Here is an 8,060-nt window from a genome sequence, read left to right on the forward strand (position 1 = left end):
TTTCCTCGCCCTCGCTTCTACCACGGGTTTTTCCGTCATGGACGGCCCAAAGAATGTCATGCATCTGCGTCTCCGGCCCACCCAGGACGAAAAGCCCATTTTCGGTCATGATTTTTTGTCATAGAAGTAGGAGCCCACCACATCTATGATGATACCGGGTTTTGTCACAATTATCGTCATAGAAGTGTCATATGTATGACAGATTTTTTTTTCGTTCGGCCCAAAATGTCACGGATGTGTCTTTTTTTGTAGTGAGGGCATGTAGCAAGCGACTTAGGAACAAAATACATAATAAGACCATTTGGGCATTTGATCTTGCGCCCTACAAGATGTTTAAGGTCCCCAGCAATAGCTTCAGATGCATTTGATTTTCGGCTGGAGATCCTTCCCTTCAAAAGAGAGTTAAGCTTTCTTAGCCACCCACATCTTCAAGGGTGGCTTCAAAGCAATGAGTCTAAGTGCAGCATCTGAGAACTTTGGCTTTAGAGCCCTAGCAAATAGTCTTGCAGGTGGACAATAGTACTCATAAGAATAAGCAGAGTAGTTCTTGGTCTTATGAACATGGCGGTTTGATGAAGCGCGCTCATATTCATAGGCCTGAGTATGGTTTCCCTGCAAAACATTTGCATTAGTGCGACTCAGGTGAGTCCTTTGTCTGTATGAAGCCTTTGGACCATATGAAGCCCGTGGTCTGGGGTTTGTCTTCTTCACTTGTGGTGTCATGACGACATACACAGGAAGATTTTCCAGACACTTTTTCGGCACCCAGACCTTCTTCATAGGTGGCCCATACCTGCACTTAGTACCAATATACCTGGCAAACACTTCACCATTCTGATTCTTAAACAGTTTATAGTTTGCATCAAAGGATTCATCAATAACAATGGGATTAGCACAAGTGAAGCCAGATAGGGTGGATGGATCCACTGAAGGTTCCTTTGCAGCAACCCATGTGGTTTTGGGGTACTGCTCAGGTTTCCAGTAAGAGCCATCAACATTCATTTTCCTTTCGAACCCAACACCCTCTTTCCTAGGGTTTCGGTTCAGGATCTGCCTTTTGAGGACATCACATAGCGTTTGATGCCCTTTGAGACTTCTGTACATCCCTGTTTCAAGCAATGTCTTCAACCTAGCATTTTCATCAGCAATAGCAGTGGCATCCTCAGCAGAGGGGTTAGTTACACATCAACAGTTGAAGATATTGCAACAGTAGCAGCAGTGGAACATCCAGCAACAGAAGTAGCGTTATCACGCTTAATGCATTTAAGACATGGTGGTTCAAATCCTTCCTGAGCGGGACTGATCTGTTTGGCGTGAAGTGACTCGTTTTCCTTTTGAAGATCTGTAAGTGCATCTAGTGCCACCCCTAGTTGGTTTTGGAGTATTGACGACAAACCTAGTTAAGGGACTAATGTGTTTGTGAGAATTGCAGGATAACATAGGTAGAAGTCCCTCATTGATTCGGTTTTCCTACCAGAGATGACCCCTAAAAATGTATGAAGACATTGAAGTCAAAGGTGGTATGTGAAGATATTCACATTGAAGACTATGACAAGAGAATACATCGCATGAAGACTATGGAGCGCGAAGATTTAGATCTTTTGTAGTTCTTTTTCTTCTTTGTTGAGTCATAGGAACCACCGTACTGTTAAGTGGGGTCCAAGAGAACCAGTCAGAATGACTGAAGTGATGCTTAACCAAAATCCTATGTCTTCGAGTGAAGACTATGAGAGCGAATCTTGTCCAGAGTTGGACAACTCAGCTTTGCTTGTAGCCCAAGTAAAGTTGTCGTGTGTGTTTGAAATCTGATTGTTGGAACACGTGTGAGTTCCTTAGTGACCCATGGTCATTTCAGACAAATCAGGTCGGGTTGCCTAGTGGCTATAAATAGCCCACCCCCTACAACCATAAACGGTTTGCTGCTCAGAGTCAGAGTATGGCTTTTGTCGTTTGAGAGCAACCCACCTCGAAGCCTTTGAGAGAGAATTCCTTGCGAGGATAAAGCCCTAAACACCCGGAGCCAAAGAGTGTTAGGCATCACTTAAGTCTTCCTGTCTGTGTGATCTGAAGACTTATTACACTTGAGGACTGTGAATCCTCCAGCCGGTTAGGCGTCACGTTCTGAGCATCCAAGAGTCATTGTGGATCGCTGGTGAACAAAGTCTGTGAAGGTTTGGGAGTCTACCTTGAAGACTTACCGGAGTGATTGGGCAAGGTCTGTGTGACCTTAGCTCAAGGGGAATACGGTGAGGACTGGGTGTCCTGAGCTGCGTGTTCAGGACTGGGTGTCCGGGACTGTGTGTCCTCAGGTTTAAATACCTAGCCGCCCTAACCAGACGTACAGTTGTCATAGCAACTGGAACTGGTCCAACAAATCATTGTCTTCAACGAGTCACTGGTTTCATCCTTCCCTTCCCTTTACTTACTGTTGGTCCTTGTGGAGTCATTGTATGATTGCATTTTCTTTTATCTTCACTAAGTGACTGCTTGTTCTGATTGGCTTCATAATATCTTCCTACCTGATCCTTACTACCTAGCTGCTATTAGTCATTCTGCTTTCATTTCACTGAATACTTGACTATGGTTTGCCTAGTGTAGTCTACCTTCCGCTGCATGGTAATAGGTTTATTTCTATCGTTTGTCTTCGAAACTTCCACGTTTTGAAGACTCTCATAAAAATCGCCTATTCACCCCCCTCTAGTCTATATAACGCACTTTCAATTAGTATCAGAGCAAGGTACTCCCTTGTTCAGTGTGATTCGGTTTAACCACCTGGAGTTTTAGCTATGTCGACTGCAGGGATAATTAAAGTCTCCGTTGCGTGCCCCGTCTTCGATGGAACTGAATATCCCTACTGGAGGAATATGATGCGCATGCATCTTGAAGCCATTGATGTCGACCTATGGTATGTCGTCAAGAATGGCATTCCCAAGGCTGGTGAAGGTGTCACCGCGGAAGATGTCAAGAAGTTCGTTCAACCGGACTCCACTGCCAAGAACATCATCTGTGGTCATCTAACCAAAGGACAGTATGGTCGTGTAAGTGCTTTGGAAACATCTAAGCTAGTCTGGGACTAGCTCTCCAAGGTCAATGAAGGCGTCTCAACCCAGAGAGATCAGAGAATCAGTGTCCTTCGCAACCTCTTCAACCACTTCAAGAGAAATTACAATGAGAATGTCGAGCTCATGTTTGATCGACTCACTGACATCACAAATGAGCTTCAAGCTCTCGGCGCCACCGAGATCACCAAGCATGAAGTCATCAAGACACTCCTAAGATCACTTGACAGCTCGTTTGACACCCTAGCCCTGATGATTCAAGAACGTCCTGACTTCAAGACACTCGATCCGTCTGACATACTTGAGAGGCTCAACACACACGAGTTTCAGCTTTCTAAGAAAAGAGACATCTACGGTCCCAACTATGGGCGAACTCGTGCCTTGAAGGCAAAATCTGTCTCCACATCTGAAGAAGAATCTGACAGCGGTTCTGATGATCCTGAATACATTGGAAAGGAGCTTGCTATGCTTGTGAAGAAATTCCAAAAATTCACCAAGAAGAAAGGCTTCAGAAAGTCTTCACGATCAAGCTCAAGGAATGATGAAGCTTCTGCTCATGACTACAAGAAAAGATCATGCCACAAGTGCAAGAAACCTGGCCACTACATCTCTGAGTGTCCGCAGTGGGACAATGAGAACAGGAAGAAGAAAAAGAGCAAGGAGTATGACTCTGACGACAAGAAGAAGAAGAAATGCTCAAAGTCTTCTTCCAAGTCTTCCTCCAAGTCTTCATCACACAAGAAGAGCTTATCTGGCAAGGCACGTGCGTTTGTTGGCAAGTAAATGGATTCAGAGGAGGAGTCCGCTTCTGAGGAGGCGGAGGTGGAGTCTGAGGAGGAGTCCGATTCTGGCGTTGCGAGTCTGGCTACAGCATACGTTGCCAAGTCCATCTTCAACACTAAAGACAACGACTTCATCACCGACACCAATGCAAATGACAAGGACTACTCTGTTCCTACCTATTGCTTCATGGCACGTGGTGCCAAGGTAAACACACGCACTACTCACTATCAAACATCTAGTGAAGATGACTCTGATTGTGATTCCAAACCCAGCTACAAAACACTTGCTAAAATTGCAACTGAACAACAGAAAGCTATGGAACATATTCAAAAACTGTTAGACAAAAGCGATGATCTGTTAGACGCTGAAATGACTTGATCTCAGTCCTTAATTGAAGACATAAAAAATCTTCACATTAAGTATGAGGAACTTGAAAGTCGCCATGAAACGCTCTCAACAACTCATGAAAGGCTTTCCTATGATTATCTTCAAAGGAAGCAAGATCTTGAGAAATTGAGAGCGGCTCATGAAGATCTTCAAAAGGAAAACGAGTCACTTCGCGCCAAACAGATCAGTTCCGCTCAGGAAGGATTTGAACCACCATGTCTTAAGTGCATTGAGCGTGATAACGCTACCTCTGTTGCTGAATGTTCTGCTACTGCTACTATTGCAATATCTTCAACTATTGATGTGGTAACTAACCCCTCTACTGAGGATACCACTGCTATTGCTGATGAGAATGTGTAACGCCCTCGATGCGGCTATAGCTCCCACGTGTCGAGGCACGACTTAGAGACATAACCGCATTGAAAGCAATGTCGCAAGTTAGGCAATCTTCACAGCATCCCATGTAATATAAATAATAAAGGGGAGATACATAGTTGGCTTACACTTGCCACATCAATCAAGTACATAAATAGCATTACAGCATTCAAACACTCATGGCTCGACTACGGCGCCAAAATAAAAGAACAACCCAACATGCGACACGGTCCCGATCACCCCAACTGGGCACCACTACTGATCATCAGGGAAAGACACGTAGTATCGTTGAGAGTCCTCGTTGAACTCCCACTTGAGCTCAAGCGCGTCACCTGGAGCGGAATTATCAGGCCCTGCAACTGGTTTGGAAGTAATCTGTGAGCCACAGGGACTCAGCAATCTCGCACCCTCGCGATCAAGACTATTTAAGCTTAAAAGGTAAGGCAAGGTAAATATATGTGGAGCTACAACAAGCGACTAGCATGTAAGGTGGCTAACCTGTTCGCAAAAGAGTGCGAGAAGAGGAGGCAAGGCATGAGCGAGAAACTAGAGGGCAACCTGCGCAAGCATTACTCCAACACCGTGTTCGCTTCCCGGACTCCGTCGAGAAGAGACCATCACGGTAACTCACACTGTTGATTCATTTATTTAAGTTAAGGTTCAAGTTATCTACAACCGGGCATTAACAAATTCCCATCTGCCCATAACCGCGGGCACGGCTTTTGAAAGTTCAAATCCCTGCAGGGGAGTCCCAACTTAGCCCATGACAAGCTCTCACGGTGACCTCCTCCCGAGACGTTCCGATCAGACTCGGTATCTCGGTTCTTCAAGACACTTCGACAGGTTAAAACAAATCCAGCAACAGTGCCCGAATGTGCCGACAAATCCCGATAGGAGCTGCACATATCTCGTTCTCAGGGCACACTCAGATGAGACATCCTACGAGTAAAACCAACCCTCAAGTTTCCTCGATGTGGCCCCGCAGTCTACTCGGTCGGACCAACACTCAGAGGAGCACTGGCCCGGGGGGGGGGTTAAATAAGATGACCCTCGGGCTCCGGAAACCCAAGGGAAAAAGAGGCTAGGTGGCAAATGGTAAAACCAAGGTTGGGCATTGCTGGAAAAGCTTTAATCAAGACGAACTATCAAGGGGTTCACATTATAACCCAACCGCGTAAGGAACGCAAAATCCGGGAACATAACACCGATATGACGGAAATTAGGGCGGCAAGAGTGGAACAAAACACTAGGCGAGAGGCCGAGCCTTCCACCCTTTACCAAGTATATAGATGCATTAAGATACCATGGCAATATAATGATATCCCAACAAGTAAATAATGTCCAACAAGGAACGGTCTCCAATCTTCACCTGCAACTAGCAACGCTATAAGAGGGGCTGAGCAAAGCGGTAACATAGCCAATCAACGGTTTGCTAGGACATGGTGGGTTAGAGGTTTGACATGGAAATTTGGGAGGCATGATAAGCAAGTAGTAGGCATCGTAGCATAGGCATAGCAAAAGAGCGAGCATCTAGCATAGCAAAGATAGTAGTGATTTCGAGGGTATGATCATCTTGCCTGCAAAGTTGTCAGAGTTGACTGGATCCTCGAAAGCAAACTCAACGGGCTCCTCGTTAGCGAACTCGTCTCCCGGCTCTACCCAAACAAGACAAACAAGCAACAAGGACACAATCAACCACGTGCAAACTCAAACAACATGATGCAAAGATGGTATGCTATGCGGGATGCAATATGTGATGCATATGAAAGATTTGACAAGGAGTGCATTAACCTGGCCTCAACTTGGAAATCCAAGTGTGCCACTGGAAAGATGAGATGAAATCGCTTCAAAACGATATAAATAACGCCGGAATCGGAGTTACGGTTTGGAAATGGCAAGCGATTCAAATATGGCCACGTTCTGCGATTTACAGCAAGTAGCCATCTAAATGCAACAAGATGAACATGCTACAACACTCAAACATGGCATCAAAATAAATGGCAGGGATCCACTCATGAAGCTTAACAAAAGACTAGCACTGAGCTACGGCCAAAACATCCATTCACAGGTTCAAACAAGCATGGCAAAAATGCATTTGGTAAACAGATCTCAGACTTAGTGAAATTAACACTTGTCTGGAATTTCAGATCAGATAGCACTCTTCGGAGCATGAAAACTATATGCTACAGGACCTAAAGATGGCAAAGTAAAACATGGCATGGAGCTAATCAAAATTTTTAACAAAAGTCCCTTAGTGACCTTGAGCCAAAAGGGATCAGAAAATACATTTGCAATCATGTGAACATGGCAAAAACATAATCAGATCACAGACTTAGTGAAAACTGGAGCATGCTGAAACAGATATCAAATAGGCATTTTACGAGCTCGATGCACTCACTACAGAGCAAGTCATGACAACCTAAGCATACACCCATCAAGAATACACAAAATACAAGCTAGACATGGCAATAACAATAGCATAGCATGCACGGATCAACTACAACATCCTCAGCAAAATCGCTAACAAGTAGACAATCTGCCCAGATTCACGAAATTACCAAAGTAGAGCTCGATTGACTCAAGCTAGGGTGCTCCATAATTGCAAAAAAGACATGGATGGATAGAGAACTACAAGATTAACAAAACATCCTTACTGATCATCCTCAAAAGAGGCACGGATCACTAGGAGACAACATGAACATATGGCAATATAAGATAAACAGGTCAAGGACTTAGTGGAAATGCTAAGTCCCTGAAATCAGCATTAATGAATGCTCCCCTTTGCAAGCTTGTGCTAGTCACCACACACATCACAAAAATACATGGGTTGCACCTCTGGATAGATGGCAAAACATATAACAAAACACATGTAGAGCTCATGGGCATATCATGCACACATTAATCATGGCAAAAATGACAAATATCTAAATGGAGCAGCAGATCTGACAATTATCCCAAATAGCACTCTTCCAACAGCATTTCGGGCATCAAGATGAAGTCAAATGAAAATGATGCAATGAGATGAAATGATGTCCTCTCTGAGGCGAACATTTTGATATGTTATATGCCCAAAACGGAGCTGCGGATGCAAAGTTACGACATGATGAACATGAGCAAAAAATTAGGGTTTCGGGGCAAAAGTCAACCGGGATGGGATCTCAGATCCAGATCCACTGTTCACGCGCGGATAACGATGTTCGCCGGGAAGCTCGATCTCGCCGGAGAAAGGGCCGGCCGGAACTTGGGGAGGCAGAGGCGGCGGAGGGCGTCGTCGGAGAAGGCGCAGCTGGGCGCGGTCGCCGGAGCCGGGAGCTCCTCTCCCTGGCGGGGGCGCCGGCGAGGGCTTGTGGCGGCGGGGCGAAGTCCGGTGGCGGCGGATCGGGCTCATGCCGGCGATGGCGCGCCGGGCGGCGGCGGCCGGGGCCGAGGAAGAGGCGGCGGGCGCGGGCGTGAGGC

The sequence above is a fragment of the Triticum dicoccoides genome, chromosome 5A (assembly GCF_002162155.2).
Source record: "Triticum dicoccoides isolate Atlit2015 ecotype Zavitan chromosome 5A, WEW_v2.0, whole genome shotgun sequence".
NCBI classification, from domain to species: domain Eukaryota; kingdom Viridiplantae; phylum Streptophyta; class Magnoliopsida; order Poales; family Poaceae; genus Triticum; species Triticum dicoccoides.